Raw genomic sequence first — 25214 nt, forward strand, 5'->3', positions numbered from 1 at the left:
AACACACACACACACACACACACACACACACACACACACACATATGTTTTAAAAAGTTTACTGTTCTCACTGAAGAGTCTGGGTGGTCATTGAGAAGTTTTCAGGGTCATTATTGGATGTTTTTTTGGATGTTAATGAAGTTTTTATGGTTATTTTCATTGAGGATGTTTGAAAGGTTCCTGTAGAGGTTCTGGTGGTCATTGAGATGTTTCTAGAAGTTCCTGCAGGGGTTTTGGTGCTTACTGAGAATCATTATAGGATCTTTGTAGTTGTTAATGGTGTTCCAGGAGTTTTTGTAGTTTTCATGGTCATTTAGGATGTTTCAAGGTTTTTTTTCTAGTTGTTTTGGGAGGTTCCAGGATCATTACAGGATATATGGTGGTTATTAATGTTTAATGAGTTTTGATGGTCACTGAGGAGGTTTTAAGGGTTATTGAGGACATTTCAGTAGTTCTTGCATGAGGTCTTTTAGGGGGTTTAAGGGGTTCCTGTAGGGTTTTTGGTGGTTATTAATGGGTTTCCAAGGTTGTTGTAGGAGCTTTGGAGGTCATTGAGTAGGTTTCCAGGGTTCTTGCAGAGGTTTTGATAGTCTCTGAGGTGTTTTCAGGGTCATTACAGGATATTTGGTGGTTATTAATTGGAGTTTTTGTAGGACCTTTTGTTTATAGGAGTTTTTGTGGTCATTGAGGAGGTTTTAAAATTCCCTGTAGGGTCATTGAAGAGGTTTCAGGGTCTTTGTAGAAGGTTTGGTGGTTACTGAGGATATTTCGGGAGTTCTTGCTTGAGTTTTGGTTCTTGTTAAGGTGGTTTTAGGGTAATTGTAGGATAGTTGGTGGTTATTAATGGAGTTCCAGGAATGTTTTAGGTGTTTTAGTGGCCATTGAGGAGGTTTCAAGGGTTCTTGTAAAGGTTTTTATTGTCTCGGAGGCGTTTTCCAGGAATTTTGGTTTTTATTGGGAAGCTTTGTAGGATTTTTTGTAGTCATTAAGGTCCCAGCGGTCTTTCAAGAAGATAAAAAATGAATGACTTTTGTGTTTTTACTACTAATTGGAGAATGGGGCTGTTATGTCATCAGAAGTGTTATCAAAAAGGGTCAAAAAGTTTAAATTCCTTCATGTGTTTCTGTTTTTGAGAGCCGTTGAAATGAAAATATCATGAAGCTTCTTGTAACTGAAGACTGTTAAACATCACTGAGAGGTTTGTTGTAACCTGCTGCTCTCTGGACTGAATCCAGGTCAGTAAAAGGAGGTCCGAGCCGTCGTCTCACCTCTGAATATGTTTCAAATTGTTTCTTCTGAGTTTATTAAAGACAAAAAAAAAAACCCAGAACGATAAGACAGTACAGTCTGTCTGTGTCAATGCTGTGAGTAAACCTCCCCCAATTGTCCCTGCCTTTCCTGTTTTGGAGTTCAACACCCCCTCTGCTGTACAATCTGTGTGTGGGACTGCTGTTTCCTGCCGTGTGTATGTGTGTGTGTGTGTGCGTGTGATTGTTGTTTTCCTGGCTGTATTGTGTCATTGTGTCTCCTCTCTGACGGTAGCGCTGCTGTAGTGATAACGGAGTGACGCTGCTACACAGCCACCTGTGGGATGGATGTGTGTGTGTGTGTGTATGTGTGTGTGTGTGTGTATGTAGGTCATTAAAATAAATAGACTGCAGTGTATAATCAAAATTAACCAGAAGACACATGATGAACATATTTTACTTGTCAATCAACCCAAAAAATGATCAGCTGCTGTTTTGATAATTGATTAATTAGGATTATTAGTCATTAGTGCACAACATCAGCTTCTCAGACGTGAACATTTTCAGCTTGTTCTGCTGACGTCATCATAAATTTGAAATCTTTGGTGTTTGGACAGTTGCTGCTAATCTGTTGATTACTTCCTTTACTAATTGATTTGCTGTTTGGTCTATAAAATGTTAGAAAATGGTGAAAAATGAAAAAAAAAATTAGTTTAATTTAGTGAAAAACGCCTTTTACAGTTTCCTGAAGCTCTAAAACAGTCTGCTCAACAGTCAAAAACATTTCAATTCACTAATCACACAAGACAAAGAACAGCAAGAGAACATCACACCTGACTCCATCAACTAATCGACTGACGGTTTCAGCTCATAATTGTTTGCTGCAGCCTACATTAATATTTCTCAACAAAAGGTAAACAAAGAGATGAATCCATTAATCCTGCTGTTCCTCCTGAGAGCTGAGTGGAGCCCATTTAAGCTACTTGACTCCCTCTCAGTCAGGTCCTCCAGTGGAGAGGTGCGTCACCGCCGCTGCTGAGTGAAGTGAGGAAGAACTGAGCGTCCTGCAGGAGGCGAGGAGTCGGGTGGATGACTGATGAACATGAGTTTGCATCGTCTAAAGTAAAACTGTCAGACAGACACAGATAGCGATCGCTGGGCACACGGCTGACTTTTGGCTCATGTTTTTTAAGCGTCGTATCGGGTCGAGCGGCACATCACTCCGGGACTAGAATCAACAAAGACTCCAGATAAAAGTCTTATCTGATGGCTGCCAGCCAAAGAGAAGTGAGTTTCAAAGCCGCAGCACTTATTGCATCACTCTGACTTCTGATTGGGTTTTTGTTTTGGTGACTTGTCAGGAACGTTTTTATCCAGAGTGAACCGGGCGGCTGCGAAACCTAATTGTAAGTTTGGAGACAAAGCTGAACGACGGCGTCGACCTCAACATGTCTGGGAGTCAGAAAAAAAGGATTGTTTATGTTATAACAGACCATAAAAAAACAAGTTAGATGTCTCTGCACCCAAAGAGACAGTCACAAAAAAGAAACTGCAGCTGAAAGACTTCTGATCGCAGCTCCTTTCATTATCAATTAATCTGCAGACTATTTTCTTGATTCATTGATTAATTGTTTAGTCTATAAAATGGTGAAAAATGTTTCTTAAAGCCCAAGATGACGTCCTCAAATGTCTTGTTTTGCCCACAAGGCAAAGATATTCAGTTTACTGTCATAGAGAACCAAAGAAACCAGAAACCTGTTGATCAACTAACTGATTAACTGATTAATTGTTGCAGCTTTGAATTTAAGCCACGAAAGCAAATCTTCATCTGTTTGTATCTACATGTACCTGCTTGTTATTGTTTATTACCATCACGCCGCCTCATCATCACCTCCAGAATTAATTTAATCAATCAAAACACACCTCGACCCCGTTAATCAGAGCTACGTCCTCCTGAAAGACTCTGACAGGACGCGTAGTCGTCGACCGTTCTGGCATCGAAACAGGTAACCTGTCAGTCACAGGACGGTTTCTCTGAACTCCTTCTCTCTGTTTGTTTGATCGTGCTGTACAACTTTCCCTTAATGCTTTTTTTTTTTTTTCCTGAAATGTGCTTCTCATTCTCCATGCATGAGAGAACGCCCTGATTTCATACCGGTTGTTCATCGTCTGTTTTCCATTCTGTTCATTCTGGGTTTGACGCCAGTTCTGCCTTCATCTGCCCTCGCGATCTGTGTGACTCTCGCTGGCAGCAGGACAGTCAGAGGCTGCTGCTTCAGGCTCCCCGAGGCTCAAACTGTCTGGATTAAGTTGTTTTTTCTACATTTTGTGTATCTACTGGTGCGTGTCACATTAACACGCAGGCACAGACGTACCGAAGGCCCGTTTATCGAAGCACTTCTGTTTTATTTCTTTTTCTCTTCAGTTTGTGTAGTTTAACTCTGCCAAAGGACATCTTACCTGTACCAGAGTGTGTTTGTGTTTGCTTGTAGAAAAGAATGTGTTTGGTTTGCAATGAACAGTTACTTTCATTGTCAATTCATCTGTTCATTTTCACAATCAATTATTTAGTCAGTAAAATGTAGGTACATGGATTATAAATGATTGATAAAAAGGAAAAAGTTCCTCTTTTTTCCCAGAATCCAACATGATATCTATCTTTTAATCGCTCTTTTTGTCTGATGAACAATCCAAAATCCAAAATGTTCGATTCACAATCATATAAAGGAAAGAAAAGCAGCAAACAACATCTGAGACGCTGGAAACAGATTGTTTCTGGGTGTGGAGGGACAGACGAGAGACGAGAGACGAGAGACGAGATCAGATCTTTGTCATAAAACATTTTGACTTGATGAAGATCTGATTTCAATCAAAACGTCTATTTGGATAAAATGAATTATGTCTTTGGAGGACGTGTGCAGCCGTTTCTCTCTCCATTGTAAATAAACATCCATAAATCTGCACAGAAATCATAAAATAAGACAAAAGAAGAAAGAACTTTTTAAAGTTTTCTCAGTAATCCAGCGATGGTCGTCTGTACATTAACGGCTACATCACAAACAGGAAGTGATAATCAGTAAATCATCGTGTCTCAAGTTGTAGCACACAGCGAACTCACTGAATCCATGGCAACGTTGTACTTCCTGCTTATGTCCCCTGAAGCATTGTGGGAACTGTAGTTCTGAAACTGAGATCACGATTATCCCTCAAAGCAAAGTATGACAAAGAGCAAAGAATAACTCTAATCACTAACGCTCAATATCTTATATTCCTGGAGCACTGATACTCTATTCATTCATATACACATATACGATTAACGATCGATCGGTGATCAACAGTTTTCTGTTGTTCGACTAACTGATTCATTGATTTATTGTTTCAGCGCTGAGGTGTTTCTGTCCGTGTACGTGTGTGTGTTTAAGCTAATTATTAAGTAAACAGTCAGAGCGAGGTGTGAACTGTACTTGTGAACTGCTGTCCTGTGATAACAGAACACAAATCTCTGTGAAGCTTTTATTTGACCTTTAACCCTCAGCATGCATAAACATCTCATCACGTCCCATGTGTCCCCGCTGCAATGATGAAGACTCATGTGTGCTGCTGTTAGAGTGAGTTAAGACTTGTGGGCCGGTGACCGCGGGGGAGTCTGGCTCTTTGTGGGCAGAGAGGGACGGAGACAGAAGGAGACTTTACATCACTTTTAATGGAGGAGCTGACAGCGTGCGGCGAGTCAGCATCGGGGACGAGGCCCATTTCACAACGTCACTTGTAAACTTTTTATATCCTCAGCGGGCGAGTTTCCACTGGCACAGGGAAGCTGGATGAAGACTCAAAGGTTTTCAACTAAAAGATGCAATAAATGAGGTTTTTATTACCTCGTAGGGTAAAATGCCTGTATCATACCACATGCACAGGATGATACTGATCAATACTGATGATTTATTGACTATTGGAAGCAAACATCTCCTGGATCAGTTTAAAATTAAAGGGCAACTACACACCAAATCATTTTTTACACTGTAAACATAATCATATAGAGGTCTATGTCAGCATATGATGGTAATACAGCAGATTTTTCACACATATTGTGTATAAAAATACTTTTTCTGCTTTAATTAGCTTATTTCTGTCTGCTTGGATTTGAAAATTCAGTTCAGCTGAATTCTCTGCCTCTCTAATCGTGGCGTAATAGACAAATCTTTGAGTCATATTTCATAAATCAACTACCGTGCCAATCATAAATATCAGAGCATCGGCTAACTGTTGCCTCTCACACATGTAGCTAAAGCTGCTGGTAGCGTTAGCATGTTGAAATGAATCAACTAATTGTTGCATCTCTATAATTATTACAGTAATTAATCAGTTCATGTTTATGTGTAAAACACTGGATTGTGATGGTTGTTACGTGCACGACTGGCTCAAATAGTTTAGTGTTTAGACAACAACGTCTATCGTAACGTATATGTGTCATTTGTGAACATGATTAATGATAAAGCAACATGAAGCTGCGTGTGTTACACCCTGACACAGCTGCACACACACACCAGCGTAATGTCACCCTGTCACTGCTAATGAATGAAAGCATCTTTTTAAAAAGAAACTCAAACTTCCCATCAGGTTTAATAAATCATCATGACATCATGTCTTCTTCTGTCGGGACAGTTTGATCTGTTTCTGATACTGAAACTCTGACTTTCAGTTATGATTATTCCCAAAGTGATTATTCCTGAAGGCTCCTTGATTGGGTTACAACTACAAGTGATTGCCATTAGAAATCTAGATGTACAGAAATCCCTGCAGCTTTTAAGGTGTTGTCCTTCTTATGTTACAGAGTTTTAAAAATTTAGTATCATATCTCATATTTCGACTTGGATCGTGGTTGATTTTGTTTAGATGTGTGTGTGTGTGACTTCCTCCTGTGGTTTGATGCAGTTTATTTTTCTAAAGTAGTCACGCAGAATATGTTCAATCTTTTCTCATCTCCATCTTCTCTCCCATCGTTGTCTAAACACAAAACTATTTGAGCTCAAGGTCCTAATGAAGGTCGGCTCTCTTTTCACTCTGACAGCCTGGTACGGTTGTTGCGTCAGCGCTGATACTTCACTCGTCCACCTGTCGATGTCTCTCCTTCACCTGCTGAAATCCAACATTTACCTGCAGAGCACCATGGACCTCTTCACATTAGGCTGCAAACCACATTCTCCGTCTCTTGGCGCACTCGAAATGTTTATGTCAATAAAAATCAGAAATTGAATGATGAGGAACAGACTTAGCAGAACCCAACGCCCGCTGAGAACACACTTGACTCATAGCCAAGAGTGAAGCTTATAGCAAAGACCCTCGCAGTACTTCCATCTCTAATTCCTCAAACCCCCATGAAACCTCTGGTATCTTTGCAAGAGTAAAAAGCTGGTTTACTGTTACACAACCAGGACAGAAGCTGCATGTGTTCCTCCTAAATGTGAAGATACAAACAATCAGCTTCTCTTCCAGCACTCTGGCAGTCATGTATTTTAAAGATAGGAACCACCAACCCCCCCGCCAGCCCACAGGCACTGCCTGACATGACAGACCAAAAATATCCAGTGTGATCAGTCAGGATGAATTTCATCCATCATGGTGACTTACCACAGCAAATCTTGATGACAGCCTCAGCTAGATCTGCCTGACAGAAGAGAGAGAACAATGACGATGTTGTCGCACCATTAAATGTCACAGCAGCATTAAATGGGCCTGTTGATCTGTTTTATAAAAAGCTAGGCTTGAGGTTTTGGCCACAATATAGCAAATAAACTGTCTCAAAAGTTTATTTACATCACAAAAACATGTAACACGAGTTTGAGATTGAACCTAATTGTCATACATTAGTTGAAAATAAAACCTTTCTTCATTAAAGAGACGTACAGTCACACTGTCATCACTGATTAACTTCATTAGAGCCTTGCAGACACACTGAAGGACAAATTAACACAGAGGTTTTAACCAAACATTTGTTTCTCAAGTACATTTTTTAAAAACTTGATCTACAGCATATTTATTCAGTGGAAATTGATGTGGACAGATGCTCTTTGTAACTATCCTTCTGCTTAACATCACTCACCTCCCAGCGGATATTTCAGGGAGCTGCTCTGCATCAATCCACTATTTTGTAGCTCCGCAGGGGGAAATTTTAGGTTAAACACTTGACGCTGATGAGGGAGGGGGGAGCTCGTCAGTCCCCTGATGTGGGAATCAAACTATGCATCAGCGGTCCTGTGAATCAGCGGAGACGTCCCCACCCGCTACCTCTCGTAGCTGCTGAATGAATAACAGCAGGTGGGGGTTTTTTTTTCAGCGTTTCTTAGAGTTTCATCATCTGCCTGTTGAGGCTGATCCCTGGGTTAACATCATAAAATATAACACTAAAAGCCATGATTAAAATGTCATATACCCTGAAACCGCAGCTAAACACACACACACAAAAAATATGTACATACGCCACACTGATGAAGAGCCCAGAATAACATCCTCTTCATCCTCCATGACGGGTCTTGTATGATTACGTAAATCCTCCTCCAGCCCACAGTCATCCAGCTTTGGGACTTGAGGTTACACGCACACACACATTCACACACACACACCTTTGTGAAGCTGAGAAATTCCCCACCTTTCAATGCTTTAGAGCCTTCACCACAATGAACACAAAACACACACACACCCCCCCGAAGAAGCAGACACAAGGAAAGACAAAGTGTGAGAACAAGGAGGTGCATTCATTAGTTCATGTACAAACTTCCAGAGGACGGAGCTGGTGGGTGTGTGCTGCGGTTATACAGTCAATGTTTGCAAAAATGTGTGCGTTTCTCTTGAGGTTTTGGGAAAGTTCTCAACCTCCATAATGCATCAGAGTGTGTGTTCTGGACCATTTCTGAGTGCAAAAAGGGTCTATTAAGGTTGAATTAACTCCCAGCTCGGGACAATCACTGCCCCTGGAAGTGTTTAAGAGTGTGTGTCCGTCCTCTCGGCAGTTCGCGGCTGCAGAATGGTCCTATTGTGGCTGACGGTCATTAGGATGCTCTGTGTTGTTTTGTTGTTTTTCCTTCCTCCTTCGCTGTTTCCTGAGTGTGTGTTTGCATGTGTGTGGAAGAGATAGAGACGTGAGGGAAACGTGAGAAAAGAAAAGACAGATTTCTACCCGATGTGTAAAATGTTTCAGTCGTCACTTCCGCTCACTCGCTTCTTCTTTACGGTCTCTTTTTTTTGTGACATCTCGAGTTGTGATACAGAGGAAACTAGAACAACAGACATGTTGACAGAGAGAGAAACTGAAACAAAGCTACAGTATGTCAGCTATGTACAGTTTAGGGGTGTGCCCGAATACAAATACATTACTCGGCAAAGCACAAATAGTGGGTTTTATACGAATATTTGTTTCATACAAATATTTTAAAAACTATTTGTTTTGGGGAAGAAGAAAAAAAAGTATGTCAAATACCAGTTTGGAGATTGATGACATCATTATCTGAGTCTCTCTCCTCTGCTCCACTGTGATGTCTATCAGGGGTAAGATAGTCCCAAGAGACTCTCCATCACCTGTTGTTCCTCTTCTCCTTTCCACAAAGTTAGGTTGTAAAAAAAATAGGCAATAAATGAAAAAATGCAAAGCAAGAATGGCTTTTGAAGTTCTTCTACATGTTACACGCTGTGCTGTCTCTGTGTTATGGGTGTATAAATAGGTAGAGGTCTGTCTGCAATGAGGCGATGAGTAAAGTTTTAGCTCAGTAGTCAGCGCAGTCGTCTATGATCTGGGAGACTCCAGTTCAAGACCCGGTGTGTGGACCTATTTCATGAGGTAGTTTATTCATGAAGACTTAATGTAATTTTCTAAAATTAAAAGCATAAAAAAAACAAAAACAGGATTTTTAAGCCTCTTTCCACTTTTATTCGAATAAAAATACAAATAATTTTGCTGCCTCAACAAATACAGATACAAATACTGCACATCCCTAGAGACGGAGCGGGAAACGTGACAAAAAAAACCAAACAGATTTCTACCTGATGTGTAAAATGTTTCAGTCGTCACTTCTGCTCACTCGCTTCTTCTTTACAGTCTCTTTTTTTGTGACATCTCGAGTCGTTACAGAGGAAACAGACATGTTGACAGAGAGAAACTGAAACAAAGCTACAGAGTGTCAGGTATGTACAGTTGACCTTGACTGATTGTAAGTACACTGGGAGGAAGGGAATAATCATTGTTTCCATTTATAGGATAAAGCTGGCGATTGTCAACAAATCACATGTTTGGATCCAAACCAACAATGAACTGATCTACTAACAAGTATTGTGTGTGTATCCAAAGCTTCTGTGCTGTAGACCTCCATTGTTGTCCAAAAACTATTAAAAACACATCATTGAGCCACACCGCCGCACTGAGTGACACTGATGTTGCTTCATCACCATGAACTGTAGTTTATTTTGACTCAATCCCACACACACTGTCCTGCTGCCAGAGATACACACCAGGGCACCAAATGTGGCTTCAACCGTGTTTTTTAAACCAGAATATGAGTCAACAGTCAAGCTAGCAGCTGTACTTCAGTGCTTTGAGTTAAAAGCTACGTCTTAACTTTCAAAAGACCTGAATGTGAGCGTTCATTCTCGAGACATAAAGAGAGGTGTGGAGGGAGAGAAAATGATGAATTTAGTAGAAGTAAAACAACAACATTAATCATCAATAGAGTGACTCAATTCTGGAGAAAAAGCAGCAACAGATAATAAATAACTAGTGAATTAATATCCAAGTGGATGTTTAATAGCACCACCTGGTTATCAGTCTGTTTAATTTGGCAGCACCAAGCATCCTTTCTAAATATCATTCATGAGAGGTGAAGTGTATTAAAATCACAATAGTTTAACATACATTCATCCTAACCGCTATCACACTCATAACATAAACACCTTATCTCGCTCATTCGCTAATATTTCTCAGCTAGATGAGTGTTTTGTTACCATAATAGCAGAAGTAATTTCACACAAGTGTCAAGGAAATCTAAATCAAATGGACTTTTACATCCTCCACCTGTGATCGTCTTCATTCGTTGGAACTTTTAAACAGTTTAGAATAAACATGTTGATTTATATTTGTGAGCTCTGGTTCCTTCAGGTCTGGCTGTAAAACAGGTCGACCGTCCAGTAAACTGTCAAAAGACTATTTACACAAATTAACTGTCTGGACTCGAACCTGCTGATATCAGTGAAATTCAGGTTTGATAAACTTTACAAGCTCCAGGTGCTTTTATGATATTTTTGGCGAATTCAAGTACACAGATGAAGCTGCACAGATCAGCGTGATCAGCTGATTTTTGTGTCTTTTAGTTTTTGGAACAAACGGTACGAAATGTGTTTAAAAGAAAGTGAAATGAAAGCAGTTCAGACATTCATGTTCCTTCAAGTGCTTTACTTGAGTATTTCCATGTGATGCTACTTTATACATTTCAGAGGGAAATATTGTACTTTCTACTCCACTACATTTATTTGACAGCTTTAGTTACTTTTCAGATGAAGATTTGACACAATGGATAATATAACAAGCTTTTAAAATACAACACATTGTTAAAGATGAAACCAGTGGTTTCCAACCTTTTTGGCTTTTGATATCTTACAAAAAGCAGTGTGTAGTCGGGGTCACATTTCACATGTCTATGAGTTGTTAACAGCTCCACCAAATAGTGATTTTTCCCTCTAAACTTCTCACATGCTTTCATTTCAATAAATGTTCAAATGTTCAAATATTTCAGCAAAAATCAAAGATGTCAGAACTTTGTTTTTTCTTCTTTCCTCTCCCATTAATCATCTCATGACCCCTCAGATTTATCTGCTGACCCTTTGGAGGGACCCAACTCTTAGGTTGGGAACCACTGGACTAAACTAGCTAACTGTATATAAAATTATACAACAACCGAAGAGGTTGTAGCAAAGACCCTGGAACTCCATACTTTCACAGTACTTCCATATCTAATTCCCCAAACTCCCATAAAACCTCCAGTATCTTTGCAAGAGTAAAAAGCTGGTTTACTGTTACACTACCAGGACAGAAGCTGCATGTGTTCCTCCGAAATGTGAAGATACAAACAATCAGCTTCTCTTCCAGCACTCTGGCAGTCATGTATTTTAAAGATAGGAACCACCAACCCCCTCCGCCAGCCCACAGGCACTGCCTGACCTCCACGCAACATTGGAAAGGCGTGTTGAACGTGACAGACCAAAAATATCCAGAGTGTTCAGTCAGGATGAATTTCATCCATCATGGTGACTCACCACAGCGAATCTTGATGACTGCCTCAGCTAACCCTGTTTGACAGAAGAGAGAGAACAATGAGTGTGTAATGTATATAAAGTAGTTGAAACAGTAACATGCTGCTCTAACACTGATGCTTCACTATTAATAATCTAATGATGTCATATATAATAATATATCAGTCAGAGGGACCAAACCACTACTTTTACTGCAATACTTTAACTACATCAAGCTCATAATACTTATGTACTTTTACTGTAGTAGGATTTTTCATGCAGGACTTTTACTTGTAATACAGTATTTTTACATTGCTGTATTGGTACTTTTACTTAGATAAAGGATCTGAGTACTTCTAACACCTCTGGGTTTATGACTGAAATACTAAAAACTGATAACATTGCAGTCATCATCATCCTCACCTTGTGTTTCTTGCTATTCAGCAAATGTTAGCATGCTAACAGTCTAAACCATAAGACACTGAACATGGTAAACATTATAGCTTGTAGTCCAGTAAAAAAAAATGAAAAAGGCTTCCTAAACAAGTGAAAATAGTGAAAACACTCAGAAAAAAACAGAGAGAATTTAATATGTTCAATATGTACAGACAGTCTCAAGCTTTCAGCTCTTTCTTTGTTGTGGATATTTTGAGCGATGGTCAGCACTTCAGTGGAGAAAAGCCGACACAAGCTTTTGATGCCTTAAAGCTGAAAATATTTATTGAAGCACTTGATCAATGTAACCCAGTTTGTGACCCCTAAAGATGGAAAATTCCACAACATTCTCAGGCAGCTGAGCTGATTTCTGTGCTCTTTGTGCCATTTAGCGCCTGTATTCGTTCACATACTGAGTATATTAAATTCTCACACTTTTGTGCATTTCACAGCTTCCTTCCTTTTTTTTCTGAGTAAACATTAAAGCCCACCAGCTAAAACATAAGCGTGTTAAATATGTCTTTGTTTGTTCAGCTTTGTTTATTTAGGATATCTCACCGAGATCAAGATCTCATATGTAAGAGAGACCCGAGAATAAGTTACACACCATCAAAATAAGAACAAAACACTCATCACACACACTAAATAAAGCACAAACATCATGAATGTGTTTCAGTTCATCCCAGTAGTACGGTGCACATTACCAGAAACCAGTCTATTCCCAGTCACTGTGATGATATGATGATAGCATGCTAACGTTAGCATCGAGCTCAAAGCTCTTAGAGCCGTCAGCTCGGCCGTAGACTCTCAGTCTTGTTGAAAAGTTCATCACAGTTCCTTTGTTTTCTTTTCTCTCTGTCATTAATTATGTAGACACTTTTTCTCATGGTGATATTTTAGAGCTAACCTCTTCCGAGTGTTGTCATGCATGACCACCACCACTAACATTTGGCCTCTGACTCACAGCGGGTCCTGACCTTCAGTTGAAGGAGGGACATCCTCGCCAGTGACCCGACTGTTTGGCTCCATATGAGGCAGCTGATGTATAAACGCTGAGCTGCTCAGCTGTCACCAACATGTCCGCTGGGACAGAAACACTGATGTAAGGCGGTCTGGGTGGTCTGTTGTCTGTCTGTCAGTGACATACTGCTGATATTCTTTGCTCCTCTGTCAAGCAAACGGCATTTCCCTTGGAACTAAATTTGCTATAAAAATACAGTTTTTGCTTTTCTCTTTTACACCATCCCAGCTCTGTTTTCTGCTGCCAGCAGCAACGTTTTGACATTTAATATATTATACTGTTGGCCTGGACCAGTGTTAAAAAGCCAAGTAAATATGATGCCAAAATGAGAACTCTGTCAGTGTTGGTATGTGTCTGTAGCGGCTGCAGCACTTTCAAAAAAGGCCCAAAACGATTCATCAATATCAAAATATTTCTGTCAGTCGACTGAACTTTGCAACTCTACAGTTAAAGCCACTGCACACTATGATACAAGCAGACACAGTTAGCGGCTAGCTGGTGAACATAGTGGAGCATTTAGCAGCTAAAGAGCCAGATATATGTCAGTTTGTTTCAGCTGCACTCGGATGGCCAAAACATCTGTTATCTGAATCTTTAGCTTAGCCCTGCTCATGCTAGGTTAGCTTGTAGCTAATGTTAGCTGTTAGCTTATGTTCACAGATTAGACAGTTAAGCTCAATGCTTTCAGCCAGTATAACAACTACATGTCTAAAATATGCTATAGCCATAATGACTTCATATCAATATTGATAATGGAGTCATTATGTTGGTTTTCTGTCTTTTTTGTGTCATCTTTTAAGAGATACATCCTGAGCTTTAATATCATGAAGGTATCTGTCTGTAACTTCATGGCTTCCATCAGTGTCAGTTTTATTTTTATAATCACTCTCTCCTTCTGTCTTTATTTACTCTCATTGTGTTGTAAAAAGCCACACACACACACACACACACACACACACACGCACGCACACACACAAAACCACACCCGTCCACTGAACATCTGTTAGTGTGTCTGCTGTACATAAACTGGCACGCCAACAGCAGCAGCACTATCGGAGTCTATTGTATCATTGTGTTCGTCTCGCCTACTAATTAATAACTTCTTATCAGGACCGAAGCAACAATAAAGTATTTCTGCCAAGCCAAACGCTTCCTTCCTCTCCGTAACCATCTGAGTAAACCCGGGAGCTGGCGCCAAGTGACCCCGACACACAACGCAGAGCTCACACACACACACACACATACAGGAACACACACACACACACACACAAAGGAACACACACGTTGGCTCTTAAAAATATTAACTGTAAAGTTTATCTAATCACATGGTCACATTTATGTCTTAATGAGTTTCTTAAAGTTTTTATATGAATATAGCACAATGCACAATGCTAAACTGTTTTCTATCTGGTGTCGACGTGCTCACATGTTTGATTGGCTAGTTGTGTTTTCATGACTTTGAATTGCCGCCTTGTCTGATTCGTTCAGTAATTCACATGCTGTCGGTCTGATGTGCTCACTGATGGAGGTTTTGAGTTTTGTATTTTGGATTCAGAACATCAGCATCAATGGAAGAAATATTGAAGTCCAAATATATGTCTTGATTATTGTTACTTCTCTTGGATGTTTGAGCTTCTCTGAACTCACCTTAAATCTCAGTTTAACATGTGTTCCTATGAGACGTCACATCTGGTTTGGAGCCAATCACGATCCAGTAACTTGCAACTTAAACAAGTGTGATGTTTTTCAGTGAATTAGGAGACATCTTGAGTCCAGCAGTTCAACTTTAGAAACAAAAAATATGCATATTAATAGATTTTGGGTTTTTCTATGAAGGAGAAGGAACAGATGTATTTTTAACAAGGTGGAAAAACCATATCAGACGCTAATTATTATTCAAGGTATAGTATTTTTAAAAGTCGTAAAACACGTCCGGAGGGACGTCCACTGGGACTCGGAACCGCGACCGCAGCTGCCATGCTGACTGAAAATGACATCAGCAGGGCGGATACGTCCCTCGTTACTGATTGGCCGGGACAAAACAAAACAAAACAGAAATCAGCTTAATGAATGACGTGAGATTTTATGGATATTCAGAATGATTATCAGGCAAATGTGAGCCAAGATGAACTGCTTTCATCACCAGCGTTCACCCACCAAGTGACTGAATGTAGGAATGTTTTTGTGTGCGACTGTAAACTGTCCGCTGTGAGTCATCAGCTGTGGTACAGATTTGTTAAGTGTAATTAAAAAAATGTTGTAGTTAAGTTAAAAGTCAAAATGCTCCAAAATGTCAGATCAACAGGCCTATAAATACATTACTTAACTCTCTAAGTGTGTTTTCATTCCAACATCAGACACACACTCCAGAAAAGATGTAAGCTAGCTAACGCTGTAACACAACCATGTACAGCACACACAGATCCAAATCCATATTGTGACTCAGACATTCAACCGCACACGTTTTGTTTACTCTGCAGCTTCCAAACGCAGCTAAATATTGCTGTCGTGTCCTTGATTCCTCTGCACACGTTGTACATCACTGTCTGCTGCACGCTGGGCTGTTTTGTCTATTCAAGTATGAAAATAACAGGCTAGGATACACACACACACACTCACACACACACACACACACACACAGAGTCACAGCATACACATAGAGCATAAACACACTGTACATCTTAACACACACACCCATGAAAATAGAAGGCTTTGTTATATTCGTGTCCTCGGGGTAAACGTTTATTTGACTTACTGCAGGACAATGTAGTTGACAAGAAGGATTTTATTTAAAGGACATTGTTTCTTCTGCAGGAGGCTGCAGGGTGTGTGAGTGTGTGTTTTTCTGCATGTGTGTCCACATCCAGGTGTTTGGATTAAAAGTTAAGGATTTCAATTTTCTTATATTTTTCTTATTGTCGACAAATCTCATGTTTGGATCCAGATTGATCTACTAACAAGTATTGTGTGTCTGATATATCTCATTCCTCTGTGCTATAGACCTCCATTGTTGTTTAAAACCTAAGTAAATGATCAAAAATGCTGCACTAGGTGGCATATTCCTTCATTATGAAGACCAGATAGATAGATAGAGACAGTAGATTGATTGGTTAATTGATCGATTGATTGATTAGGCCGGTGGAATTTGTTTTCGGTATGTTATACTCTGCAGCACAAATACATAAATGGACAACATTATATATCATATAAACACACATTAAATAACAAAAGAACAACTCCTTTTTCAAATTTTCACTTTAAATATAATACAAATACAACAAAACTTTGCTTTTATTAACTCATATATGTAATATTCAACTGTCCTCACTCACAACTTTGATTTTAAAAACAATAGTGTGTCAAGGACAAACATGTAAACATAAAAGCAAAAAACATGTTTTTATTCATTCATTTTTGTATTTTAAAGTGAAAATCAGGTTGTTTTTCATTAGTCAGTTTATGATTTGAAAACAAATATTGACTGAATGAATAAATACACAAAACTTATAATACTTATTCATTGTAATGTAATACTCATGTCTGCAGTCACACAAACACACGTCATTTGTCTTAATCTTCACATCTGTGTCACCACAGATACAAATACAGACACTGTAATGCTATTTAATTTATGGTAATCTCTGCATCATCCCCCCCGTCCCCCCCCCCCCCCCCCCCCCCCCCCCACACACACACACATACACACACACACACACACACCTCAGGACGTAGTTACGGCTAAGCTGAGTTATCTGGAAATGCTTTGGTTAATGCCTTATAATGACAGCTCCTCTGTAGCTGCAATGATTTCACCTCTCTGCTTGTAAACAGGAAAAAACAAAAGTTTTAAACCCAAAATTACCTTGAAAAAGTTTTTTTGTTTTCGTGGAAGAATGAAGGAATTGTTCTGGGACGGAGCGTCTTACAGGTAATCAGTTTCTGAGCTTTATAAACAACTGACTTCATATATTTACTGTGTGTAAGTTTATCATTAGTGTCTGTGAAGCACTACTACTAAACATACTGAGTTACATCCCACCTCTGCTGCTCTCGTGCAGGAAATGAACACACACACACACACACACACACACACACACACACACACACACACACACACACACAGAGACACATATAATCTTCCCTTTGGGACATTGTGAGTCAGTCTGATCAGAAACTGTGAGACTGTGAGAGTTTTCCAGGAATTCACAATCAGCAGCAGATTATCAAATCATTCATCTGAATATTTGTCATTTTTTGCTTAATATGTAGTGAATGTTTACCAAAGTTTGTTCTTTTCTAGCAGGAATTCAAAGCTCGTATTGATTACAGATGTCCATTAAGATGTTTGTGATGCTTCTATCTAATACTACTGGTATTTTATCAGCTAGCTTAGATATGCTACATCGCTCTTGAGGAATTAGAGGAGATATTTGCCCTTAAAAGTTTCACTTCTATTCCTGATGAATCATGTTTGTTTTTTTTAAATGCTGATTGGCACTAGATACCACTTCAGCTTGAATTGTTTCAAGCTGCTAAATTTATCAAAGAAATTCCACTAAACTTAACCTTTAACCTTTAATGGTATTATTGATTATGCGTCAGCTGAATTTTACACTCAATCACCGGATTTTCATTCCCAAAAAATCCTTCTGGGACTTTTAGGTGATTTCTGTTCCTAAGTGGAAACATTCACAGTGTTGTACTTTTGACTTGAAGCAGGTTTTTTTTCCGCACAGCTACTCATTATGATTCAGCCAGGAGAATTTCATCTGAACCAAATTTGGGGGGAAAAAATGATTTGGACTGATAATAACCTGCTTTCATCCACATAACTACAGAACATCCTCACCCTTTCAAATACACACTCATCTCTCGTCTTTGAAGTGCTGTACCGCCGTCCTCCATCATCTCACTTTGATCTGAAGTGCGGGGTTGTCTCCTCCTTCGCTGCTCCTATTGTTAGAGAAGTGATAAATATTGACCCAAAGTACCAGTTTGACAAGCCGCAGCTCAGGAGTTTGTGTCAGTCTGAGTTCACAGCCGTCACTGACATGTTAGAAACAAACTTGTTCGCTCCGGTGGACGTCAGTAACGAGGCTGGAGATGGTGCTTCACTCAGACGCTCTAGTTTACTGCCTGTATTCAGCCCCAAAACAACAGACAGGACAGCTAGAAGTGAGATCTGGAGCTCTTGGTTATAATAAGAGCTCGTTTAAAGGCGCCTTTATGAGAGGCAGTGGTTGTCTCTCATAGGACGGACAGGTTCTGGGCGTTGCTTACATGTAATCTAAGTCCAATATTCACTCTCTTTTAGCTCTGTTTTTACTCTCTATCAACTCCTGAGGGAAATATCCGGCTCTTTAGCTGCTAAATGCTCCACTATGTTCACCAGCTAGTCTACAGCTAACTGTGTCTGTCTGCAGATAGTGTACAGCGGCTTTTACGGCTTTTTCTCTGAGAACGACGCTATGAGACGCTGAGAGTGAACCAGAACAGTAAAGTTGCAGCCGGACAGATAAACAACGAGCTGAAACTCACTATAAAGCTCCGTAAAGCCGAGAGGAGCTGCAGAGTCACTGTTGATTCTCTGTAGGTTCATCACTATGAGTCACAACCAACACATTACACACTGGCAGCTCAGACATGACGTCATTATAAAAAATATCCCACACAGTTCTTTCTATGTTGACATAAGCATACTCAATTAAAGCTTGGCACTTTAATATCATATCCGTTAATTTATTTAAACATGTGTAACTGTCCAAATACTGACTGTCTAGACTGTAAATAAAGTTCTGCAATTAAATAATTAAAAAACGACTAATCATACTTGAACCCGAATCCTGAATGAAAACTGGCTCCTGTAAGTCGTTTTATTTATTTTTCTATGTTTGTGAGGACATTGTGGTTCTCACACATCTGTGTGTGTGTGTGTGTGTGTGTGTGTGTGTGTGTGTGTGCATGCGCACGAGACAGAAAACACTTCCTGTCCTTTACAACTTGAACTTGTACTTTAAAAAGTACACAAAATACTTCTCTGTTTCCCACAGAAACTTTATTTGCTTCCTGCTCCTCAAATCAAAAGACACAATCAGACCTGACTGGTAAAGTTTAATGTCAGGCACTTAAAGAGCACAATAGCTGTCCAGCTTGTAACACTTTCACACTCGAATGTTGTGAGAAACAAGTGGCGTTTTTTATTTTTATTACAGCTGTTACCAGAACGTTTCCACCGGCTACTGTTTTCTCTCAAACATCGTCCCAGTTTAGAGCTCCGGACTGCTAATTTCAGCTCTATTGTTTCCTCCTTTCATTCAGATAATAAATGTGTGTGTATTTGTGTCAATGCATTGTGTGTGTGTGTGTGTGTGTGTGTGTGTGTGTGTGTGTGTGTGTGTGTGTGTGTGTGTGCCAGTGTGAGCAGCAGATCTAGAAGACGTTTTATTCCAAACTCACATCTTCCTCATATGTTTGTGTAGTTGTGTTTTTGATAAATAATATGTTTTATTAAAGCTGATCGTTTCCACTCAAATGGATTTTCAGCTGGATTTTATGTTCCAAAATATTAAAAAAATAATGTTGTTTTTCCTGCTTCCAGAGAACACTGTTCAGCATAGTTTACAGTAAACAGAACATACTTGCAGTAATAGAGAATGATGAGAAAAATGAGGATAAAACACAAAAGAGTTGCAGATCAGTCCCTGAAAGTAACAAACAAACAATAAACAGGAAACTGCAGAATGTTTGTGCCGCAAAGGGGATGTTTACAATCTCACACGCAAGTCGAGTTTTTGATGAGAGCAAAACCAGAGCTAAAAGAGAGCGAATATGGACAGAAACACGACTCCACATGAATGATAATGTTGCTCCGTAACTGCTGGAAATAAACAACTGTTTGCTAACAAGTTCAACATACAAGCTTAAAAGCTGATGATGTGTCAGTGTTGTGTTGAAAACCCAACAAAATATCAGTTAATGCAGGTTTAAATATCAATATCAGTATCTACAACAACTGGTCGGGCTCTTCTGCGACACGGGTGAATTGATGTTTATCTCGACTAACCAACATTCACCGCTACCTTTTGCTCTGGTTTGAGCCGCCAGCTGTTGAGAAAAAGGTCTGACTGGTTTTGTTTTGCAAAGATTTCCACTTTATTTCAATCGGTTGTTTATTTCAGCTGTCTGCTGTTTCATACTGAACAGTTAGCTTGAGTTATCTCCTGCGCTGGAGCTGCTGCACACAGTTTTATATGAAGCAGGGTTCTTTTGCTTTTATTGGTCCGATGAACCAAAACAGTGCTGTGTTTAGCTGGTATCAACAGTCCGAGCATATCCAGGGAGTCATGTGATTCAATGTAGGTCTTAATATTAAAACTAATACTTAATGCATCATTATTCATGTCGGTGAAGGTGTGTATCAATATTCCATGTGCATGTAAGATGGTTTACCTTTTACGCGTGTGAGTGAGGGTGTGTGTTTGTCCAGCTGAGAGTGTGTGTGTGTGTGTGTGTGTGTGTGTGTGTGTAGGAGTGCAGGGTGTAGCTGGTAATGGCTGAGCTGAGTGTCATAGTGATGGGAGATATGGAGGAAGATTATATCTCTCCTCCTCACATATCTTATCTTCACAGTAGAGATTCAGACCAGAGATACACAACATGGGAGCACACAGGTCAGACACACACACACACACACACACACACACACACACACTGCTCTGTCTCTGGTACATCTCTCTGCTCTGTCAGCCAGCTTGGCAGCTCACCAGCCTGCAGTGAAGGTTTTATTTGACTCTAGAAACTCAGGTTAGACTGATATATATAGATATATATATATATATATCGGTTGGTATTTGACCTACGTCCTACTTATACTGCTCAGTCATTTGTATTATGATTCTTTGCTTACAATAAAACTGTTCTCATTTCTTCAGTGATTCAAAAATGCTTTCTTCGTCCCTTAAGGGGCAATTTGATGAGGGCACATTAGTTTCATATGTTTGTATTCATTCTTTATTTAAATGCCAAGTATATCCCAGTGTTTTCTGTACAACTGAATATTTGTGGTGGGTCACACAGGCTTGAATATCTGCTAAATAAAACCCTGAACAGTTGTGGCAGATTTTTTTTCAGGCATATTTGCCTCCATCAGGCAGGAGAAACAGTAGACGGGCGACAGAAATGAAGGGAGTCAGCGTCTTCCACCCCTAAGTTTTACATTTTATTATTTTGCCAGAAAAATGTTTAAGATAATGTTGGTCAAAGCAAAGTCTTAAAGATACACTATGCAGGATTTTCTTAAAAAATAATGCATACAAAAGTAATCAATCATCACTTATGACCTACTAGAAGTGGAGAGGCCACAGCGGATAGGCAGGGTTGTGCGGAGGTGTGGGCGTGTTTATTTGTACTTGAGAAGGTTATCGCCATGAAACAATCAGATAATAACATTTTAATGGGGCTTTGCTCTTGCCAGCGCCGCTCCCTCTCTTCGTTCACTCTCTAGCTCGCTCTCTCTCTCTCTCTCTCTCTGTCACTTGTTGAGACGAGGAGGAGGAGCCAACCTTGAAAGACAAATCCTGCATAGTGTACCTTTAAATGTCTTTAAAGGTATCTCAGATATATATAGATAGATACAAATATATTTGTATCTCAGTCAGCTGTCAAAATCCTGCATCAAGGCTCTTAGTAGCAACAAGTTTGTTCTGAGATTTTTGGACTAAGCAGCCACCGTAGCCAAAGAACAAAAAAAGAGACTGAAACACAAACCTCTCTTCAAGTTTAAACACGAACACAAAGATAATATAGAAATATTCTCTTTGTTTTTAAGCACTATAAATATTGTTGTAGCTCAACCATTGAGCTGAATCATTTTTGACTTCTGAAGTGACTGTTTCAAACTATCGAGTATAATCAGCGATGAAAGCGTCTCTGCAACTAAGAAACCTTCTCATGTTCTTATCTGATAGAAGTGATTTGGCTGCAGGTGAACTTCCGTCCGGTTACACTGATCAGCAGACATTAGTTCAGCGGGTTTCATCATCGTGTTGACGTATCACTAAAGAGAAAAACTCAAGGCTGCATCTTCCTGTAACACAATGATGCACGTGATGCACATCCACTCACTTCACTTCCCCCGATAGAAAACATTGTTTCACAGAACAATCACACACATGTAGAGCTGAACCAAGTAGTCAATTATCAGAAGAATAAAACTACTAAACTATTTTGATAATCGATTAATCTTTTATCATTTTTCAACCAAATATAACAAACCAGCTGGGCTGCAACTAACGAGTGTTTCTCAATGAATCATTCAGTCAGTGAAATGTTTAACTAACTAATGACTGACAGCCCAAAACCAAAAGATGTTTAATTAAGTGTCAAATATGACAAAGAAAAACAGCAAATCTTGACATTTTACAGGCTGATTACAGCTGAAAAATGACTGAAATGATCAATCAAATATCAAATATATATATAATAATTGTCGATTAAGTTTTTGTTTGATCGACTAATTGATTGCAGATATAGTTCCAGCTTCTCAACTGTGAGGATTTGTTGCTTTGACGGCTGGATGGACAAAGGAAGACACATTTTTCACTATTTTCAGACCAAAAAATGAATCGATTAGTCGATTAATTGAGAATGACAATAACTGGTAGTTTCCAGCTGCACACACAAACACTGATACATGTATACAACTGCACTGTTTTTAAGATTCATGCACTTAAACTTTTTTCAGCGCTGTAACTGAAAAACTTGCATCTGTGAGTCAGCTGAAATCAGATCTATCCTTCCACCACCTGAAGCGTGAAGTATAATAAACTTTTTGTACTGAATTTGTTCGCTGTAGCACTTCAAAGTGTCTGTAAGCCCAACAAAAAGAAATGGAAGTGCAACAGTATCCCTCCAGCGCTTTCATTAAAGTTTTCTTGTTGAGTTGCCAACTCTGCTGCTAGTTAAAGTACGTGTGAAGCTGCACTATAAGCTCTGCTGCTCGTGATCAGACTGACAGCTGTCAGGAGGAATTAAGGCAGCTTTTCTTTAAGACGACTCCTCTCTTTACAAAACCAGAGACAGAGGAGGGGGATGAAGATGAGGGTGAAGAAGAGGTGGAGAGCTGAGAGGGGATACAGATCTTGAAATTTAAGCTTCACACGCATTCTCCTCTTTGTGTGCGAGGAGAAGTCGGGAGGGTCGGCTTGTGTGTGGTTGCCTCTCTGGCTGGTTGGTTGTTTTTTTGCTCGGTCGGTTTCCAGTGTTCCCACCAGTTCCAGTGAATAGACGCTCCTTTCACCGCTCGCTAAGACGCCTAATGAGGGGGGACTACTTTCTGTCTCACTCACTGTGTGTGTCAATCTAAAGGCTGCTGTGTGTGTGGGCTGAGTGAGTGTGCTCACATAGAAAATTCAAAATAGTTTTTTTTTCTTCTCGCCTTTATTGAAGATCTTTGATGACTCAGACTTGGCTGATTTTTTTATGTATGACAGCAGTTATATTCTAAAAGCTGGACTTTAAAATGTTCTGTATGTTTTATAGACAATAAAAGTTTTCCTCATCTTAGAAATCCAAAAGATTTCAGTGTTTCAGACACAAACAAAGAGTCTCTTAAAGGAGATGCTGCTCAGAAAACTGATTTTCTAATTTGCAGATTCAATTAATTTACTTTTGCATTCTGGTTCAAAGTTATCGAGGACGCTTACTGCCTTTGTCTACATAGCAACGGTAGCCGAGGCTCATGGGTATTGTTGTATTTTTAGTCGTCCACCAAAGTGACAAATAGAAGACGATTTCTCAGAAACTAAGTTGAAATAATTAAAACTGGCGGCCATTTCTGGCAGCCTTTCATGCATAGTGGTCACTACAGTTTTCTTATATATGCACTGGTTTTAATGGTATAGTTGCACATCAGCCACCACCGTGGACTCTAGTGTGTCATCCCGTACGCTGCCATCCATTGGCCAGCCTTTGTAAATGCAACACAAATTTCTCAAAAACAAGATGGCCGCCTGCCGGCCAGAAACAGCTCGGGAGTATCTCGCCAATCCTTCTACAGTAATAGACCCTTGCAGGTAAATAAAATTTTGTAACATCAAGTAACAACTAAGGAGTAATAAAAATGTTAAAATTTCCAAGTATTGATTTTATGTTGGGAGAAAATGACAATTAATCATCTGTCCACTAAGTTGGACAAACTCCTTGAAAAATGCGTGTTTAAAAAAAATGTTCAAATATTGTTTTCATGCCTAAAGAGGAATAAAAACTTCAGAAAAACATCCTGACTGAGGTTATGATAATTCATGCATGAAAGGGTTAAAGAAAATATTGAATTAGAGATACAGACTTTGGGGAAAAACACTCCTCATACTTTGCTTTACTGTCACATCTCGATCATTTTCACATAAACAACAGCAGCACTGATGAATTTAATTACTTTAGTGCTGATTATTCGTCCTCTACATGATAGAAATCATTCTGATTTTGAACCTCTGAGATTTAAACTATGTAACTATCAGACTTGTTGAAATGCTTCATCTTCTTATAGATGTTTAAGAATCTTATTATGAGTCATATTAGCAAATATCTTGTATATAATATAATAAAATACAACAAAAGCAAAGATTTCATAGTTTCTCAATCTCAAGTTTTTAAAAGCCTGAGTTGGAAATATGTTCTTATACTATATTAACTGTTATACCGTGTTTTTGTAAAAAGGTCAGTTTTGGTGTTTTTGGTGCTTTAAAGTGATGTCGGACATTCTCAACATGTATCATGAGAATTATTTTATTACTCATTCAAACATAAATCATCACATCTCTCAACCGGTTTGAACCGAAACTCACTCGGCACTTAAACCAAAATATTTGCTCTAAATCTAAATCGAGCTCACTCTTATCTCTCTGACCAGATGTTTCAGTAGCAGCATGTAAATTTAAATTATATATATTTTTCTCACCTTCGCTGCATACCGGCCTTTAAAGGTCCCTTCTGACTGATTGGAATTTGAGGCCGTTATGAGCCGTCCAGCCAGCGGTGAAGACTTATTGACTGCCAACATATGGACTTCTGTGTTATTGCAATACGTCAGTACTGACGTACTCGCAGTAATTCAGGTTATGGATGATTACGGCTGTTAAAGGAGCATTCCACTCAATGTCAGTCATAGTGTTCCCTTTGTGCAGAGTTCAGACGGTCATCGTATGAATCAGTACTGATCAGAACTCTTCTGGCAGCGTGTCA

The 25214-nt window shown here is 39.4% G+C and overlaps 1 protein-coding gene across 1 annotated transcript in view; it reads left to right on the top strand.

Moving 5' to 3' along the window:
- Positions 1–25214, top strand: part of si:dkey-49n23.1 (semaphorin-3D) — a 109158-nt gene that overhangs the window by 510 nt on the left and 83434 nt on the right. The window lies entirely within an intron of this gene.

Source organism: Thunnus thynnus, chromosome 4 (genome assembly GCF_963924715.1).
Source record: "Thunnus thynnus chromosome 4, fThuThy2.1, whole genome shotgun sequence".
Lineage (NCBI taxonomy): Eukaryota > Metazoa > Chordata > Actinopteri > Scombriformes > Scombridae > Thunnus > Thunnus thynnus.